The following is a 21,139-nucleotide window of genomic DNA, read 5'->3' as shown; positions in this document are numbered from 1 at the left end:
CAAATGCATAGCATAATTTGGATTATAAAAATAAAGACAAAGAGTAATTCTTTTAACTTTTCATGAAAATCTTCCTCTTATGTACACTAAATAGTAACAAATGTAGGAGCAATAATCGTTTTAAACCTAAACATGCCTATTACAGATGCACTCAGCCTCCACAAAAGAAAAATTATTCTTTGGAAAATGGATTTTATTCATTAGTGACATTTCACTCATTAAAATTTACTCTGCAAAGCTATGATAAATCAGCAAGTTGATTTTTCTTAATGAGACATTTAACTGAACTAAAATATTGCACAGCAACACCATTACATACTACACTATCAAACTAGGATGGAATTTATTTATTTTTACCAGAATGCAATAATTTAAATCTTTTTTTTATTATTGTTATTATTATTTCAGCATTTTTATATACCACATCAATCAATTATATTAGCAGTAAAGTAATTCATTTTTAATTGGTCAAATTCTGAGTTTTCATACAATTTTAACTCTGAAAGTCAAGGGAATCCTCAGGGCGTTACTTTACAGAAATGGATTTGTTACGTATTTGGACATAATTATTATAGTTGCCCACATGCAACTCTACTAATAATAATTTAAGATATAGAAAGATGACTGGTTTCATTGCCACTTAAATATGTTCATGACAAATTTAAAATTGCTTATGAAAATGTTAACAAAAGAATTACATGGTAGTAATTTTGAAAGGTATCTTGGACATCACTTAAAAATGTATTTCATTCCATATGCACAAAAGCATCAACAGGAACTAGTTATGGTAGCACTGACGATGTATTTCCTCGCCTAAGTGAGGCAAAATCTCACCGCAAGAACTTCATTCTGTGGTCTCACTTCTCTAGCTTACACTGTGCTAGCAGACCAGCTTGAAACATCAAAGAAATTGAAATTGGAAAAGAAAAACAGGTAACCAAACAGTATTTTCATAAGACTACATTCTTTTCATTCATTTCGTAAGACTACAAGAGCCAACTATTGTATCAAATAAGGTACAAAAGGATGTGCTCCAAAAGATATGAAAGGGGACCAGACTGCATTCAGGCTACAAAGAGCAAGGGGAGTGTAATGAAAGCTATGAGGAAATAGGAAAGTAACTCACTAAATGGAAGAAAGATTTGCAAAAGAGAGCTTTTGTTTCAGTCTGGACTGAAAATCATAATGGACAATGGATTCTTATAATGGTAGTTAATGAGAAAGGCTTGGGAAGGAAAGTAGGTTAAAGACTATTTAGACAATTTAAATGTATTAGAAATAGCAGGCCCAGTGGAATTCAGCCTGTTGTGCTAAAAAGGATCAGCATTAGCTGTATCCAAGCAGTACGCAGTTACGTGAAATACCAGAAGAGTGAATGGCAACTGAAAGTATGTTCTGCTAGAAGCAAAAGTGAACACAGAATTTAGGAATAGTGGATTTACTTCTAATACCTTGGAAATTGCTTGAATAATTAACATTTTTAAAGATTAATACAGACAAAAGTGAAAATATTAAGTGATACTGGTTTATATAATGTAGGTTAAGCAAAACTAACCCAGTTTCTTTCTCAAGAAAACTGAATTGTTAGAAAAATAAACTTAGGAAAGCTTAGAGTTTAACCTTGGGGATGCATGTAAGGCTCGATCTTCTTGAAGTCAAACCTCTCTGGAACTTAAGATCAGAATCACAATCACCTGGCACACTGACACTGTGTCGTATTTGCTGCAGAAATATGCATGTAAAAAAAGGATAATTTAAAGACATATTAGACTAAAATACACACCGATTAGTGATTAACCATTTAGTTTTTAGCTAAGAACTAGAAGTTCATTGCACAGCTGTGCATCCACTAATAGAGATTACTCATAACTAGCAAACTGGTTAGGTGCTTTCTGAGCACAAGGTGTGTGCTATATTAGCTACATTCCCATATGATTCCAAGCTGACAGTGATCACAGCTTCTCACAAGAAAAGAAAGACCAATGTTGAAGAAAGGGATGAAAAGAAACAAAGAAACTTCTTTAAGTAAGCACACTCCTGTCACAATCGTAACTGACAGATATCTGGGTCATTTAACATGTACATTTTTTAACACTAACACATATCCAAAAGAATCTGAGTCAAAATGTTGGTTGGATCCCACTACCAACTTATACATCTGTCTATTTTTGTAAAATGTATAGTACAGGTGCCATATTTTTACTATATAACATTTTGATTTTTTCTTTAATCTCTACAAATACAATATATTAAGCTTGGGCAAACTGAGGAAGCTTAGGCACAATTACTGGGATGAGGATTGAAATTTGTATATCTCAGTACAAAACCTGAGTCATTAAAAAGCCTCTAGATAACTGCATATACCCAAAGCACACAAATTCTATGCACATCTCTGGTATGCTTTCATTTGTATATACTTAAAACAGTCCTTGTCTATGACCTCGGTACTTTATTTGTGATCTATCTCAGCTAGCCGCAAAATTTAGGCCATTCTCTAAACATCTGAAACCAGTGAGATGCTCTCCCCAGAGCATATAAACAAAACATGTTTACTCTTTAGGTATGTCACAAAGATGATACATAGCATTGCCACCTGTCTGTCCATTTTCCCCCCACACTCCCCTTCTCACATCATGTACAGACAGCCTAATGTGCTAATCAAGATGCAGGAATGCTGATGTTTAATTCAGAGGTGAAAACTTAGAACGCAAATCTGCTGTTTCTTAGTACCCCCTCTCTCGTCCTCCCTTCTAAGCAATCTATAGTTTGGGGAGTGGAATGATGGATGAGGCCAGAAAGTGAAGAAAGACACAAGAGGAAACATGACACTGTAAGTTAGGAGTTAGCATTGCCTTTTGCAAGGAGAACCTAAAATTCAGGCTCTGCATTGCAGGTTTCCAAGTCTTTTGTTGTATCTTGTACCTTTTATTATATCACTGAGTCCAGCGATGATAGATATTGCATTTATTTCATCCATCCATTTTAAGGAACTGTTGGAAGTTTTTGATTGATTGGTAGCATCAGTTAACAATGTAAGTTATTTTTACTTATTTCTTTCAGCTTTCCCCATCTTGATTTTGACAGAACAATGCCCCTGTTCTATATTTAGATCACAAAAGTTCAGTTAAAATCAAAAGATAGGCCATGGAAAGCCAGTATGTGGACTATGCCAGGTGGGCAAGTCTATTGTAAACAAAGAAGCACTGCATTATGGAATAATACATATATTTAGAAGTTATTCACTTTGGAAAATAGACAAAGCACCTAAGGTGGTATGACATGACAAACCTACACGCTGTAGCAGCTAGGGAGCAACACCAGCACAGGATGAAGAAAGTCCTGTTCTAACATAGTGGGTTTTACCAAGAGCCAGGAAAGAGGGAGTGCAAAGTTGTGTTGCTGGTGTTTTCTTTAACATCTGTAGTGACTCTCAGTACATAATGTTTGAGATCTTAAGTCAGCTCTTACTCTGTATTAAAAGTCAAAAAGAGCGAGGTCAGTCTGTGTCAGCCACAAATAAAATAAAATTTGCATGATTTGAATGATTAGAATCAAATAAATACAAAGTCCTTTTCCTATGAAACATGCACTGAACAGTATGTATTCTCTAGAAAAGCCATTTCTGGATGATGTTAGTTTTTCTCCCTCATGAATTATCAAGGAATATTTCTACGAGCTAGGTGATTGCAATAGAGAACAGAATACCAGATAAATAAAACAAAGAAAAGAGCTGTATGTTCTTAGCAGTGCTTCCAGTCCTCAGTCTCTCAGTTTATTTGTTCATTTGGAACACCTATTTTTTCCTAGAACTAAGTACTCTTACCCAGAGCAAACATTCATACTTTTCTATTCCTTTCCTGTTTTGTCAGCATTTTACGTATCAGTAAATTGCATGTTTAACACTATATGTATATTCTATAGTGCACAAAATTTCATTCCTATTTTCATAAAACGGAGAAAAACAGCTGAATATGATATGAATATTGTAGGCAAAATTCATTTGAAAAAAATGTTTTAGGTTGAGTTTTGATTTTCTGAGATATTCCTACAGGAATTTTGATTATGTATTATTTTCCCAGAACGTGACATTACGCAAATCTGAAGGTACAGACTGGAATCTGTCAAATTGAATGTATTGAGGAACACTTAATTCATTCCCTCTGCTTTCCTTTTCACTGTTCATGCATCTATTCAAAGTTAGGATGATAGAGGTTGTCCCTCTGTACTTTCTACCTATTGCTTTTCTGGTTAAAAACTCTTATTATCAGTTTTGATAGATTCTAGGAAAGGGCTGAATTGGGTTCTTCTGAGTGGCTGAAGCCAATGCAGTTCTGAGACAAAAAAATAATGAAAACCAGTGGAATATTAACAAGAGCTTTCTGACACTAAAGCCAGATCTCAAGAAAAAGTGAGGCGTCAAAATTTTAGTGTTACCAAGTAGTCAGGCTTTGTTCAGTAGTAGAAGAGAAAAAAAGACATCTACAAAGGACCATACCTTACTGACCACAAATAGATTTCTTTGAAACACGATTTGTGTTTTTATGCATTAATCATACTTGTACAAAAACTGCTACTTTTACATATGCACCTATTTTTGATTATTTACAGTGGGAATATTTTGACAGCTTTTGGATATAAACAATGAATTCCAGATATATCTAAATATCACATACCAGTAACTATGAAATGAGAACAGGCTGGATAGCAATTTGTGATGGAATTAAATTGCATTTGCATGCAGGAAAGCTCAAATAGTTCAGCAAAACTTAGTAAACTTCATTTGACATCCCTGCATTTTATACTTTTCCTATTTTGTTAGTCTCAGTTGTGGCAATGCACAGAGTAACAAAGTATCTCCAGCTGTTTCTTTTGTAGTGAATTTTAATCTGAAGTGAGTGCGAAGCATTCCTTCATACCGATTAATGCAGCACAAAAATGCTTGAGAAACCTTCGTTTCCCTTCTGAAGCTGTCTTGTCCTTTGTCTGCACTTCCGAGCGTTTGCATAAATTCTGCGGCGCTGAATCTCTCAGTTGCAATACAGACCTGGAGTGAGGGTCCTTTTCTACCTCTCTCCTCGGCTCCCCAGTCTTTCAAGCATTTTTGTAATGTTACATTCAGTCAGTTTCAGTGACAAAAAATTCCACTAGCCACTGCAAGGATTTGTTTTTACTTTTGGAGAATGTAAATGTGATCATTAGCTTAGGCTGTGAAATATACTGGGAGAGACAGGGAAGGAGGAAATGTCACTGTCCTGCTGCTTGCCAGAGCACATAATGAAGGCTAAGATTCCTTTCTTGTGCTTCCACATAATGAGAAAAGACATAAGATTACAATTCTTGGAGGACTAATTTTTTCTCCTCTTATCTGGAAAAAAGAATTGCATTTTTAGTACTCAAAATGTAGAAAGGTGAACCTTACAAAACAAGCAATGCAAAGCCTAAGTGAAGGCCACACGGCAAGCTTGCGATTGATCTTGCTTGTGCTGAGAGATGGGTCCCTTGCTGCTTTCAGGATATTGCTGAAAATGCATAAACATAACTACCTGTGTTAGTACGCATTCCCTTACTGACGGTCACGAATACATGGTTCCTGCTTTATTTCAGATGGGATGTGTATGAATCTGATACAAATCAAGTGGCAAGGGTTTTCTTACAGTGGTCTCTTAAAAACAAAAGTATATTCAACGTATTACAATAGAGAAGAAAACAGCTAGGAATCTTCAAGTACCATTGTTTGAAGCAGAACAGGCTTGTTACTAAAGCCACAAAAAATGCGTGCCTTTGTCTTTCATGCACACATGAAGAAATACTTCATAGAAAAGAAAATACAAATTTCCTGAAATGAAAACCTGTTGTCTTAGGCCCCGATGGTGACTGAAATTGCCAGGAGATAATCCCACTGATAGTGAAGAAGCAAGCCAACTAGTGCATAAGGGATTGCTGTACACACCTTGCCTTGTGTATAATGCTGTTAAATTGCATATGAACTCTTGCTAGTACAATGTTAGCTCCTTCTGTTATGTTTTCAGCCTTACAAACAACAGCTGCTAAAAACAACACAGTGGCAATAAGTTCTTGATTGCATTTCTAGAGCAACTTTCCCATGGCTTTCCAAACCAGAATAAAACTTCCAGCATAAACAACTTTTATAAATGTCATTGAAATGTCTTAGATAAATACAGTGATAGCATAGACTTCAGTGATTTCAAAAGGATCTAGTCATTCCAAGGCCATCTTCTCACTACGACATGATGCATGGTATTTCTGAAGCAGCAGAAAAAAAGGAAAATATCGCCTGAGGAAGTAAAACTGAGTCACTTTTCACACAGGTATACTATTTCATGACTGTCAGGTGGAAACTCTTCAGGATTAATGCTTTATAATTCTCACATGGCTGATGCTTTAGAACTTCAAAGTGTAGTAGAACATTTCAAATTTTCTTCAGCCCATGAGGAAAAACCTTTTCATTGAAAGTTGCTGTCAATTGGAAACTTGAATTTAATACTATACAACTGCTACACATTTTATGAAGATTAAAATTATGCACTATGTGTGCAGAGTTGTCCTGGTAATGCAAGTTTGTTTCGGTATAAAAAATGCCTGTCTTAGTACTGAATAATTACACAGAATTATTTCTTGTATATTTTAGTATTCCATTAGAAATGCTTTCTAAACCATTTTTAATTTAAAAACAGGATTTACTGATGTATAATCATGGCTTCTTTCACCAATAAATAGAAAAAATATTGTTGATTGAAGAGATAAGTAATCAGTGGGTATTATGAAGAAAATGTCATGAAAATCAATATATGGCTCCTGAGGAAGAGACTGATGCAGTTTAAATTTGAATTCTAATAGTGGCAAGTCATGAATATAGAATTTGCCTCCGAAAAAAGAAATAAATATATCTGTTTGCTATAAAACCATCCCTAGTTACCTAATACTTCAAGATACAGTGTATTAGCACCCTCTCTGAATCTGTGTGAAGCTGGCCCCCTTTGGCAACTTAAAGAGCTCTTTGAACCATAGAACAGATGTAATGAAAATTGGTTCCATTAAATGCAGCTGGCAAATTACAAACTGAAAAATTAATGCACCATACCAAGACTCTGGGGGCTAGAATGAATCAAGGTGTGGTTGCCAGATGCTAACAGTTCTTTTTTTTTTCTCCCTTTTACTTCAAAATAGAAAGTACAGTGGTTTATAAATATGCACTAAAACAGAAATTCTAACTGTAATTACAACACAAATATAAAATGTCAATAATAGGATTGAAAGGAACTTCCATCGGTATACTTTAAACCTGAATTTCATAGCTCAGACAAACATGAGGACCTATTATCTTATAAGGACAAATTCATGGAAAAAAAAGAAAAATCAATCAAGGGCTGGTAAACTCATGCATACAACTTCTGGCTCGTGATCTTCCCTATGCTGTAGACTGCTGAAAGCGAGGGAAGTAATTCTATACTTTTACTCTTTTTCTAACTCTCCGCTACTAAGAACAATTAGAATGAGATGCTTGCCAGGTAGATTCCACAAAAAGTCTATCCTATCTCTGTTCAAAGCCTGAATATGAATAAAGGTAGGGGTGAGGGGATCCTCAGCTGTTGCAGCTTTTGCAAAACATTTATAAGATGTCTGCTTTTAAAAACAGGAAAAGGAAAAAGGTGCAGGCACCTTAATCACTTTCCTTTGTGCATGAATATATTCAAAGAGACTTGTGAGGCATCTTGGAAAGGCAGTGGTACATCACAGACAGCAGTAGGGGGACCAGAAAAATATATAAAAAAAATAACATAATGTACATACATGTCATACACATATGGCAATATAAAGTTTGCAGAATTGGTTCTGTCATAATCTGGAGCATCTGTCAATCTACAATTGCTAGCACTTCCTGAGGTTGCTAGCCTGGTCCAGGATTACTGCTGAATTTCAGGGCTTTTTTGGCGAAGTGAAGTTTAAATATTTTTAAATTGTACCTTATTGTAGTCAGCACATCTTTAAGTCCATGTCTGTCAGATATGCATTGTTGTATGCGCATGATAAGGCATAAAAATGCCTCCAAAATTAGAGGGTTGCAGAAATGAACGTTGATGGAACCAAATTGCTAGTTGACTTTCAAAAATTAGTATATGAAAGCCTGTGTGTAACAACAATGAAGTTGGCTGTAATCAGACTGAAATATCCCCTATCCAGGAAAGCACACTGATAAACATTCTCTGGAACCACTCTGATGGCAGGGTAAGAACAGGAGTCAGCCTGTTACTACCTCAGCACTTCTGTTTCCAACCAAGGTAGAAAAAAAAAAAAAAGCCACAAGACTTTACTGCCAGCCTGCCTGGTTGGTGTCTAATACTACTACTCCACCAGGGTAGGAGAAGACCTACAGTTTTTCTAACTCTGACTTTACTACTTGGAATTCACAATTTTTTAGGCTGGATCATGCCCTTCTTCCAAAGGTCCTAAAGCCTTTCAAATACAGAAAGGTATCTGCTACAGTCAATGGCCAGCTGGTCAAATAGTTTGAATTCACTGCCTTGCTGCATGGTGAAGCTGCAGTGTCTTCAAGTGATGGATTTGAGGAATATAATACCTCATAACATAAAAACCATTTTCCCCTGGAGAATATCACGTTCCACCAGTCATAATGAACCACCAGCATTAATAGCAATTAGATGCTTTATCAGTCACTTTTGCTGCTGTACAGGTAGGTAAGAAATAGATGGGTCAGTAGATGGCTACAGACTGAGTCAGTTCAGTGAATTTAACCTGTTAAGTCAATTAGCTACATCAAGTACAAAAGGTGGCAGCAGCTCGGCGAACTAACTTTCTTATCTCCGAAGCAGACTGTTAAGACTACTTCATGAATAAATTCAAACGTGCTTTAGCAGGGGAAAAGGAAAATGAGCACAGTGAATTTAAGCTCATCGTAACCCTGAAGGATTCCACACAAGCCCCTACCTCTCAGGTCCATAACATGACAAGAAGTGTGCACTAAGAGTCCTTACTGACCGCTGAATCAGGAAGGCATATACAGCAAGTTTCTCCCTGGACGTGAGGACAGAGGTCTCTCACGTTTACTCTTCGTGCAGGTAGATTCACTTTGTTTTCTTCCTTATATATTTTTCATGAGCATTTTTTGTCATACATTTGGAATACTAAACAGGTATATTACCTGCTTTGACTGAAAAATAATTTGAAGATAATGGTACTTACCCATGGGTATGATAACCTAACAGCCCCAATTAAGGGACCACTTAACAACAGCCTAGCTCCTAAATACTTTATCTCATAGGAGATGAAAGCAGCATGAAGTGGTTTGAGATATGCAATTAAGGAAGGATATGTCCATAATCTAACTCAGCAATACTAAGTAAAGAGAATCAAGTTAACAAGTTCAACAAATTCATTTATATAAATGAACTAAAGGTGATAAAGATTAAAATTCCCATGCAAGGAATAAAAGGTGCAAAGTTCTCTCTTACTGCTTGATACTGACTGTCAGGATTACAGAATCACAGATGGGTTGTGTTGGAAGGGAACGCTGGAGATCATCTTCACCAATCGCCCTGCTCAGGAAGGGTCAACTGCAGAAGAAAAACGGGATGCCAACCTAGTGCCCTTAGACAGAGCCCACAGAGATCACTGAAATAAGCAGTTATTTGAGAAGGAGGATGTGAGATACATAATGAGGTTTATAAATGCTACTGAAGTAGTGTTTTAGCAAACATGGTCAAAAGAACAGCTTCTATCACATAACAATCTGTTATATTAAGTAATGAAAGCCAAACTGCATTCTGACTTGATTGCCTTTTACAAAGTCTGAATGAGATTGAAAACAGAGAATATGAACTAAAGGAGAGTTCCTCAAAGTGTTCCCTGGGATTTCTTATTTGGAAAAGGTAAGGATATTACAATTTTCTTAATTAAAAGGGAATGAATGTTCAGAAGTGCCCAAAACAAAGCTGCAGCATTTGTTGGAAAGTGTACCTTCACTCTACATTTACATTGCAGTGGTGCTAACTTTTCAGACTTGTATGGCAAATCCAGCACAGAAGTCATTTCCATTCAGGCTGCATGTTAAAAGAACAGGCTTAGGAAGCAACGAATCTAACTTGTTATTACACGTCTGTTTTTAGGTGCGCTTACAGTCAGAATTTGCATTGTTTGTTTTGTTAGGGGTGGAAAGAAATTACCCAATTGAGTTCTCTTAACCTCTGCCACTAACTAATTGCAAAAAAAAAAATAGAAAATTCCCACACTGTGGTACTGTTCTTTCTAGGGACTGGCATGATTCCTTCCTCAACAACTGCTCAAAATCAGCTTCATTAGTAGCAATGATTTGTTTAGGTTAAAAAAAAAAAAAGAACAACTTTCAAAGCATGTGTATTTGGCTGTTCTGCCAACAATCTAAAATTCTGCACTGCTCACTCGATTCCCCTGTTCTTAAAAAGGTTCATTTGACAATGAACAAAATTCTTCATAATTTCCTAAAACTACTGAAAAAACAAAGCAATCCGGCATGCTTAGAAAAATCCAGCCCATGACAGATTCAGGTTCCTAAGAGAGAATACTGTGGAGAGTGGATTCAACAGTTCTTACATGAAAAAAACTTACATATGATTAAAATGTTTTCTGTGAGAAAACACATTTATAGTAACTAGGAAGAGTATGTTCTGACTGAATGGCAATTAAGAGTTATGAACCAGCAGGCACAAGAAAAGGAATATAAAATAGCACATTAGACACCATGCACAATTGATCCAGAAAACTGTAGATACCGGGGACACAAACACAAAACAAAAGAAAAGAAAACCGATTAAGAATATAACCCCTGCTTTTAGCAACAGAAAATTTATTCTTTGGCTCAGACACACAGCAGCCCTTTTCAGCTATGTTTCAGCCACTTCTCGGTCTGGAGCAAGAATAATGCAGAAGTACTGCTAAAATATTTTAAGAATATGTGATAGCAAAAGGGAACAAAGCAGATACTTTTCAGTGGTTCTATGCATAGATGACAGAACAGTGGCTCCTTGTCAAAACTCAAGACCACAGCAAGTAGTGAATTCTAAAATACACCCACTGTCATTACACATGGGCAGATCTTTGAGGAAATGACAATGACGTCTATGTACAGAATCACTAGGCCAACTGATAACTGCTCTACGTGGAGTTAATGATCACGTAATGCAAAATTCTAGAAACAGGAATTGGGTAGTGTAAGCAAATAGGCTAGACTTTAGGAGTTTCTTTCCTGTATTTATATAGTTAATGTCATTAATATATAGTTATATGTGCAAATACTGAAGGGGTGATGGCATAGACTCAGTGTTTTTTGGCAATTGCTATCCTGTAGTATAAAAACATTATCAAGTTGATCTTGATTTTCTTTCTTCTTATGAAATACAATCAAAATCCTTATTCCATTCTTCATTTTCATGTGACCCTCTGAACTTTACTACCAAGAAATAAGCTACAGAGGAGCAAAGAGACAGGAACAGTATTTTTTAATAATAAGTAGCGACTAGGTATTACATAAAGAAATAAATTTTGCCTTCAAGGTCATTCAAGCAGATATACAGATGGTCACTGAAAAAATTTCTGCAGTCAAGTCATCAAGCTAATCTGAAATATTCAGAAGTAATTATAAGGTGTTTATTATAATTTCTTAAGTAAACCAATCATGCTGAAGAAATTAATTCGACAAATACAGCTATAACTTTCTCTGTAAACAGTAGAATTGTGCTTATAATAAAATTTCAGTCCACTTCACCTTCAGAATATAAAACTGGTAGTTGTACGTATAGCACAAAATCACCTGCCTTAAACAGATATTGTTGGGAATATTTTTGGAAATGAGAAACACTTACTGGACACATCACTAATTTTGTATTTGCCCAATTTAGATTTTAAACTATTGAAATATAGTATCGACAGACAACATTATTATAGATTGCTCCTATTAATTTCTTGACATTTCCTAAAGGATTTGCCTTCACAAAATGAATCATAAATGTCTCCAAAAATATCTAAAACTAAAATAAAAAGTTGTATGTATTATACATTGTTATGATTTGTACTAGATCATATTTCTGACATTAACTATGAGAACTAGGAATTACCACAGAGCTGAACTAGAAGACAAGAACCAATTTGCCTGGGTGTTGGGAAATTCAGTGCAGATACAATGTAAGACTAAATTCTGAGAAACAAAAGCAAAGTGTAAATATCTACTTTTCAGACAAATAGAGAAGATGAATTTTTTCTCTCAAGCCAAGGATCATACGTAAAGCTGCCTTACCTGTATGTATCCACACAGACAAAAGGAAGCTTTCTTTTTAATGGGAAAGACAATGGGAATACATGCATAATGTGCTTTCTTTGTAGCCAATCCCTTGGCTTTATTCCTATTCACATTCTGAGTAAAAGTGCTGGGAATATATCCACAGAGGTTTGGACAGATTTACATTTAGCAATTTGGGCATATTTCCATGTTTTTTATAATATGTGTATTCTGTTATTTTGTATTGCTCCATTTCCGTCTTTGCATTCCAAAAAACAATTGGAGAAAAATAATTTTTCTCAAAAGGTTAAAGAACTCACATGATACCAATACAAAAACTGATGAATAGATTACTGTGAGTTTCCTTCATTCTGGATGATATTTTTGCACTAAATAGAGCAAATTATTGAAAGTTATGATGGCCCATCAATTCCAGTTGTCACCTTGCTTCAGGCAGTGACCTGTAACTGGACCTCCTAAGAAGACACAAAAGTTTGCAGTGTACGAAGACTGCTGTACCATGAGAGAGTGACAGAACTCCTCCTCGATCTCTAATGGCAATTATTTTATATCCTGAAGCAAGATGATCAATATATCTCTCACAACCAGTGTATAAGCAAAGCTACTTCCAATCTTATCCAAATTTATTTTTTATTCCTGCTGGACAACTTCTTCTTCAATGTCATGGGGAAAAGAGAAGGCTATTCATGTTTCACATCAACTTTTTTTTTTTTTTTTTTTTTCTTGCATTACAGGTCACTAGGAAAAAACATTCAAAGTATTCAAACTCTAATGAGGTGTTCATTATTTTTACTCTAATTGTGCTGGTATTGGTAAATATTAGCATGTCTTTTCTGAGTCGGTAACTTCAGAGGAAAGGGTCATAAAGTGACTAGAAAAGCCAATTCAGAATTTTGGTTGGAAAAAGCAAGAACAAATACAAAAATAAACCTTTTCCCCAGCCGCATATTTTCAAATAGAAACACTTTTTTTTTTTTCTTGTAAATATTTTCTTTAAAAGGATGAAAAACAATACTATATTTTCTTAATGCCTTCAACCAAAACTTAGTTTTAGGGAGCATAGAACTTATCACCAGTCTGTTACTTATTCTATACTGTTTCAACTTTGGCACCTTTTAACTTATTTTTTGGTAAATATTCTAGTTTGCATACTTTCATATGACACATCTATTTCCTAACATATTTGCACATACTTAGCAAACAGAAAATCCACTGATAAGCTGTTCATATGTGTAATATAGAAGTATTGCATCTTTATTGCACCTGTTGTGCAAAATTTCTTGTCATTCCTTTTGTTACACTCCCCTCTCCCTGGTATTGGAAAACATCTACCACACACAGCTTTAATTACATAAAAAACAGAAGGAAAACAGACCAAAATTTAGGAGTCTGTCAATTTAAAAACTGTTTATAAAGGAACACTTATTTAAACAGCCAAACTGCACACTTTATAGCTGCGTATGGTAAAGGTCTATATATTTTATCAGTGTACTGTACCTGTTCTGTATGTCAATATGTGCACATACACTTACAAAAAAAAAAAAAAAATGTTCTTGTCTTAATGTGCATTGCATGTGATTTAAATACTATTTATAATATAGTTAACATGAATAATAAAGAGCCAGCAAGAGCCAGGAGCCAAGCAAATTGACATTTCTTATTTCTTATCTTAGCAAGTCAAGCTACAGCTTTCTTTACATAATCAAATACTGTTTGACAGGAACTTTCTTGTCAAAAACAGGTAGTGCTTTGGAAAGTTTTCCATTTCTTCCCCCCCCCCCCCCCCCCCCCCCCCCCCTTTCTGGTATTCATATACAAAATAATATACATAATGATTTTATACTATAAGTGAACATGTGCATTGGCCAAACACCTATTTTTTCTGGCTGTTTTTTAAAGCTACTATTTGAATAGTAGTATTGCCTTGCAACATAGACTGATCATATCTTAGTTCTTGGTGGCCTTCCCAAATATACAAATAGTGGCCTAATGATAAAGAAGCTTTCACTTCACGAACAGTAATGTAATAATGCATTGAACTGATTTACAAAACCGTGATACATTGAGAAAACACATGAAAGCTACAGGGGAAAAAAAAAAATCTTTTTAAAATGCATACAGAATAGCAGAAGACAAGTAAGACAGATAATGACCACAGGAAATGACCCTGAATGAAATGACAGAAAATTAAGGTACAATAAGTGATTTCGATTTCAGGGGAAATCTTTATCACTGTGCTGTGATATAGTACCTAAAATAAGAACAGCAAAATCAAGAGATTAGATAGGGGAAAAAACTCTCATTAGACACTGCATTTCTACCTTCCCCATTTGGGAAGACAGATTTAGTCTTTAGATGATGCTTACAGAGTAAGACTTGTTATGAATCTAGTAGGAAGACTACACATTAAGGAGCCTTCAGAGAGACAAGAAGCCTTAATATAAGGAGGAGAACGAATTTAGACATTCAGAAGAAATACTGCTTGGCAGATCTTAAGGAGAAGGGAAGAAGCAAGTAAAATAATAATATTCACCTCCTGACAATTGCTGTGAGGTATCCAAACATGGACAATGAAAAGATTTTTTTTTTTTAATTTATTTTTCATTAGGGGAATAAACAAGACTGGTACGTTAGAACAGCAAAAAAAGTGTCTTGACTTTAGCCCTTTTTGCCCTTCCTGTCCCATCTAAGGAGGGTGGTGGTAAGCAAGTAGAGGTGGAGAAATAAGAGGAGGAAAGAATTCAGGCTTAAGTTAACAGAAGGACAGTTTACATTAACTAAGGATAAAGACAAATGTTAATTGTCAAGTATGCTCTGAGGAATTAATTTTGTCTTTTTATGTTTTCTACCTAACAGACTACAGAACAGCAAAAGTTTTAGTACCCATATGAACCCAAATCATACTACTTCTGGGGAATTTGCAAGTAACAAAAGCAGCTGCATGTGCTCCTTAAGAGTTAAGATCACAAGGATGTGGACCAGAAGAAGAGTTTTATGGCAAACTACGACAAGCGGGGGGGGAAAAAAACACAAAGTATTCCCTTCTCCTAACTTCACTGGAGTTACTTATGTGTCTGTGAATAGGAAAACATTCTTCCAAGGTGCTTCTGTCAGGGTCTAAACTTTATTAAATGTGAAAATGCAACAATTCAATAAGTTGAAAAAAATGTAGGAACACACACCACCTCTACTGTTTTTAAATCTGAATTTTATAACATTGATCCTAATTAAAATAGATCATTAATGAAAGTTTTATAACTGTTATTACACCTTATTCCAAGCAAAAAAAAAAAGGTTTCCTCTATCAAACAAAACAGAACCTTGGGCAGCAAAACAAAACAGGCAATAAAATGGGGGAAAAAAAAAAAAAAAAAAAAAGGAAAAAAACAAAAAAAACACCACCAAACACAGTGACAGGGAGCAACTGCAGTCCACTGCCATTGTCATATTTCTGTTCCCCAAAGGCAAACAATGTTTACTTGGTTGGTCTACTAGACAGAATCGCTAACTATGCACACGTGCACAAAGGGAGAGGGAGGAAGTCAGTCACACAGAACAGAGCCGCCCGCTGGGACACAAGGTCACAGCCAGTAGCGGAACCAAAGATATCATTCCCATCAGGTTGCTTTGAAGTGAAACAGCTTGTGCCCTGGTGGATCCTAGTCAGTTCCCTGGCAATGGCCAAGTTGCTAATTCAGTAAAAAAGTCATATAAAATTTGATTTCCAAGTTATTTTCTGTCTGCCTGCTGTTACTTACTGTATCTCCTCTACTGTTGACCAAACACAGCAATGGACTGAAATCGATAGAAATATCCCTCGCTGCTGCCCGTGCTTTTTGTATACAGGAACATGGAACTAACCAGAAGGCCTGTATGACACTATGGTATTTCTTCATCTTCCTTCGTCTTAAATTTTGCTCTATCATTTATTCCCACGCTGCTTTACAAGTATATGTGCAATATTATGCTAATATGTACACATTGATTGTGTACATTGATTGTGTAGGTAGCACCAGACAGACAAAATGCAAGGCAGAAAGTCAAACCTGATAAATGACATAATTAAAGTATTTTAATATAATGAAATAAATATATACATAAACAACAACAACAAAAAAAAATCTAGCAAAAAACACGTAGGACGTAACACTGTCAAAGCAAGAGGCTTTGCCAGATTGACTTACAGAACATACTAACTATGGAAGAACTTTTCATTTTTTTTATATTCTGTATATTTGTATAGATGGTTACAGAAAAAGTATAGAAAATAATCACTGTTAGTTTAAAAAGTACTTGTTTGCTGTTTCTCCCTCATTAAAAAACATTCCCTGATCCACTTGCTACACTGCTACAGAAAAACCACAGATTCTCAAGAACACTTCTTGTGTGTGAATATATATATATGCATTTGTATTTAAACACTTATGGCTGCACACACATACACGGAGTGACACGTGATAACCTTAGTGACAACACAAGGACATGCAGGTGGATTTGATGGAAAAGGCAGGGCATCTGCTCATTTGTCCATAGCGCTTTCATGACACAAAACAGAAGAAGACAGATGAAACACTGTGCTGATAGTTTAGTGATAGCCAGAATAACAGAAAAACATTAAAACTAATAGAATATCTCCACAGCCTAAATGAAGCCACGACAGAAAGGGAGTCTGGGTTTCATAAAATGTTGTTTTTCAGGCAAAAAGATGTTTTGTAGCAGAGGACCATCAGAAACCAAGAAAGATCCAAAATATTGTTCAGTAAACTTGGCAAAACAAGGTAGTAAATAAATCAGAAGGAAGGGATAAAGAACAGAAAACACAGAAGAGAAAATGCTTGCTTTGGAGAGGTGTCCTGCCTCCAGCCCTTGTAGGTGCAACAAGGAGACAGGAATGTTACTGCTTGTCCATTATTTTAAGTACAGTTTTAGCCAGTCTTTTGCATATCTAATCCAACTAAGTTGATATATAATATTGAAGACAAAAAGGATAACACAATGAAACTAAAGCTTGTTTTATCACCTTAGTGATGAAAAGGGGGCAGATAATATGCTAAAAATATGAACAATATGAACAAGCATTGTAGGCTCAGAGTAGTTGCTCAGATGTAAAGAGACTATAAAGATACTTTTATTTTAAAACCTAAAATTAAACAAAGTCAAAATCAGTTTCAAACACAGAATTGTGATCTTTGGCAGGTCAAAATAAATTAAGGGATGCAAATTCTAGTAATTAGAAGCCACGGGACACTTACGCTAAACATAAATGGGAGACAAAAAGATCCTGTTCAAATACCTTCAAACAAGAAGAGACGTTCAAGTTTCTTGGTAAAGGAGCAAACAGTGACAACCATTAGCACTCACATTTCACTTGCATTGCAAGTTAATGCAGCCCAGGAAACAGTACTCCTCATAGCATGTTCTATGGAAAGCATATTGCTAATACGCACACTTGGGCTATTCAATCTGGCAACCTGTTATTGCCAGAATTTCTTTCCCTGCCCCTGATGCTCGTTTGATGTAAGAACAGAAAAATGCTAATAATATAATGACACTGGGTTCTTCATACCTGAAAGAAGTCTTGAGTCACACCAAACTGATTTAGCAGCTTAGTCCCACTTTTTGGTCTCTGTATTCATTTGTGTGTCTGGGAGATACTGTTTCTGAGTGCCGGAGCATAAGCTATGTGAGACCTATTATAATAAAGCAGTGCTTCAGGATTTAATCAAATATTATAGAAAAGCAGGTGTGGCTGATATGAATATGAAATATGAACATGAAATTAACTACATATACATTTATGAAAGTGTATCTGGTTTGTAGATAGGTTTAGGGGGCATATGACCCAGTAGAAATTGCAGATGCCAAATCTCATATATAGAGTTGAATGTCTAAACGCTAAGAAGAACTGGTAATTCCATTTCAGTTCAGAAGGACACTCTTTTCTACCTTAACAAAAGCTGAAAGTTTTCATAGGGGTACACTTTCTTTAATGAAAGAACAATTCCCCTGGATTATTTTTATTTATTTTCTTCCTATGTTTTACCACTATATGGAGCTTCTAGGCATCAAATGGCTTTACAAGGAAATTGTGTTATAAAATACCTTGATGAATAGCTATAAATCTCTCTGACAGAGATCAGATCAATATCGACAGAAGGGTCTTTTCTATAGATAAGAACATCCCTTTAGTTCTCATTTAGCTGGGGAGGATGAACCTACCAATTAGGGAAAAACAAATTTCCTTGTCTGTCGGAACACCTCCGACATCATGATCTCTGTGATCATACCTGAAAAAAAAATCCTAGACCACACAGAGGATGTGTTGAAGCTGTTTTAAATTTAACTTCCAAAATACTTTCAAGAACCATGTTGTCACACCAGTGGAAAAAAAAAATCAGACAGTTATTTAATATAAACTGTAGGTACTGCTTGTATGGTAACTGGCAATCTACAGCTTTAATGAGATGAAAGATATGAAAGTGTTATTTGCAAACTGTCTAATAATAAGTAATTTTAGATGTCTCAAGGCCAGTCATAGGGAGAATGCAGTCGTTTATAGTTTTATAATCTTTGTGACATGGCGCCCTCCAGCAAGCACAGAATGGGTCCTATTTCAGTTGTTTTAAAAGACCTGAATGTATCAGAATAAAGTTGGTCTCAGCATGTTAAAACAGCGTGAAATACATTCCCTTGCAAATTGTTTACAGAAAAAATGTGTTTATGGAAATGTATCACTGATTAAAATTACTAAAGGTAAAAGACTCTCTCTGAGTCTTTTAATTGTATTTCTTCCTAGAGTGTGGCTAGTAAGGATGCTATTCTAAACCCCCACTATGAAAAATAGTAATAAAGTGGTTTTTTTTTGTTTTTTTTTGTTTTTTTTTTTTTTTTTTCTTTGAACTACTCTTTTTCCTTTATAACTGCTTTGAAAAGAGTTATAAATTCCAGTTTTTAAAAAGCTCGTGGCTCCGTTGACAAGCAAAATCCATCTTTATTTCTGGAATTTTGGTTTTGTGAACAGGCACAAATCGTTTGTACCCTTGAAACAGAACAGAATTTTACTTTATAAACCACCTTTATGAAGAAGATGTTTTGATTCTGAAGAAGATTAGCTATGCTTGCTCATTATTGCTGCTGAATATGGAAACCTGAGTTGTGTGAAATCAACAGACTGGAATTTACAGAAAAGTGGTAGAGAAAGTAATATGAGACCTCAAATATATTCCCATTGGAGTTGTCAAAAACTGCCAATTACTGTAAAAAAAGGCTTTTGTATTTGAAATAAGAACTTTTTAAAGTAAGTGAAATAAATGTTCTTCATTTGTAAACTTCCTCTTCCTTAATTTAAGCAGGCATAAGTGACAATTCGATAATTACCTGATTCTATAACAATTAGTCAGAAGTTCAAATTAGAATGGTGTGACCACCAAAATTTTTCAGTTAAGCCAAGAGGCAACAAAATTCTGGACTGCATCTAAGAGAACTGAAATACAGTGTTATTCATTTGAAGAATGCATTGCATGATGATGGTGATGATGATTATTATTAATAATAATTCTATGGGCAACAGCTTGAGCAGGATTTGCCCAAGGTCCTCTTCAGAGGTTGGCTGGAAAAAGCCAACATAGGAAAAGGGGATCCATATCCTGTGACCAAAACATCATCAAGAAAAATGTTGCCAACCTCTTGTTTAGTTACTGTCATTCTACAAAGTAGTCATACCACAGAGGAGATATGTGAAATACATTTCTGCAAAATCTTTGAGTGAAAAAAGTATTAAAACATTAATGAAAGAGCTCACATTGCACTGATTAAACTATGGTATTTCTCCCAGTTGGTGCATTTGACTTCTATATTTTTAAATGAAAAACCTAATTTCCTCAAAATAAACATTTTTGACTGTTCCGGATTTGAATCACAGATTAAATATTTACAAAGATCTGTCTCAAATTATTTTCATTTAGTTTTCAAATTGGAAGATAAAACAACCATCAAAAATCAGGTATCTGTACATCTGTATGCAAAAACTCTCTTTAAAAGCTGCTCATATTCTTCTTGCTTATATTTACTGTACAAGTCTTGTGAGGAGAATGGGAGTGTGTATGAGGAGGTTGTGTAATATGATTTTTAAAAGGCATAACATCTGCTCAGATGTAAAAATAAAATAATAACTATGATACTGGTAATCAGAATTCCTGGAAGTCTTACAAACACATAGAGAAGATAAACTGAAACATACTCAAAAAGGGCAAAACATGCCACGTGAGTTTGGAGGAGCAGCATTCTTGACAATGTAAGCTAATGTATACATCTTGCATTCTTAGTACTAAGACATTTACAAGTAAAGTACTAAATATCAAAGATTACAAGTTCGCTGAATCAGAAGAACCTCAGCTTTTGGTATGATTAAGTTTTAATTGTATTTTTCCTTTGGGATCACTAGTAGTTAATAAGCTCATGAAAATAGGTCTTTAAATAGCACGAGTAGTAAAAGTCACTCCATGCACCATATTTTGATATGCTTGGCTGCCTAAGGCATCCTACTGCCTGCAGTTTTAAGAGTTGGGTTTTCATCAATGAAAAATCTTGAAAAAAAAAACACCCTTAAGAAATCCTTTTTTTTTTTTTTTTTTTTTTTTTTAAATGACAGCTGCTTCAGAATATCATGCACCTCTTGTGAATTTCAGATATGCTGCTACTATATCATCTTACTTTTATTGTGTTTTGTTTGTTAGAAACACTTTGCGAGCCAAAAATTCTGAATCACACACTTCTCAAATTTAATGATATGCATCTCACTGTCTGGTAACAGTGGCTGCAGTGATAGCA

General features: G+C 35.2%; 1 protein-coding gene across 12 annotated transcripts in view; it reads right to left on the bottom strand.

Moving 5' to 3' along the window:
- TENM3 (teneurin transmembrane protein 3) overlaps positions 1-21,139 on the bottom strand; it is a 1,337,386-nt gene that overhangs the window by 760,030 nt on the left and 556,217 nt on the right. The window contains exon 7 of one of the 12 annotated variants that reach the window (XM_084518183.1): positions 17,877-18,000. The exons of the other annotated variants lie outside the window; for them this stretch is intronic. The gene's annotated coding sequence lies outside the window, so the exon portion shown is untranslated. The remainder of the gene's footprint in view (positions 1-17,876; positions 18,001-21,139) is intronic. 12 annotated transcript variants of the gene reach the window in all.

Source organism: Aythya ferina (assembly GCF_964211825.1).
Source record: "Aythya ferina genome assembly, chromosome: 4".
Lineage (NCBI taxonomy): Eukaryota > Metazoa > Chordata > Aves > Anseriformes > Anatidae > Aythya > Aythya ferina.
The sequence above is the reverse complement of the archived record's forward strand: the minus strand, read 5'-3'. Positions and strand labels throughout refer to the sequence as shown.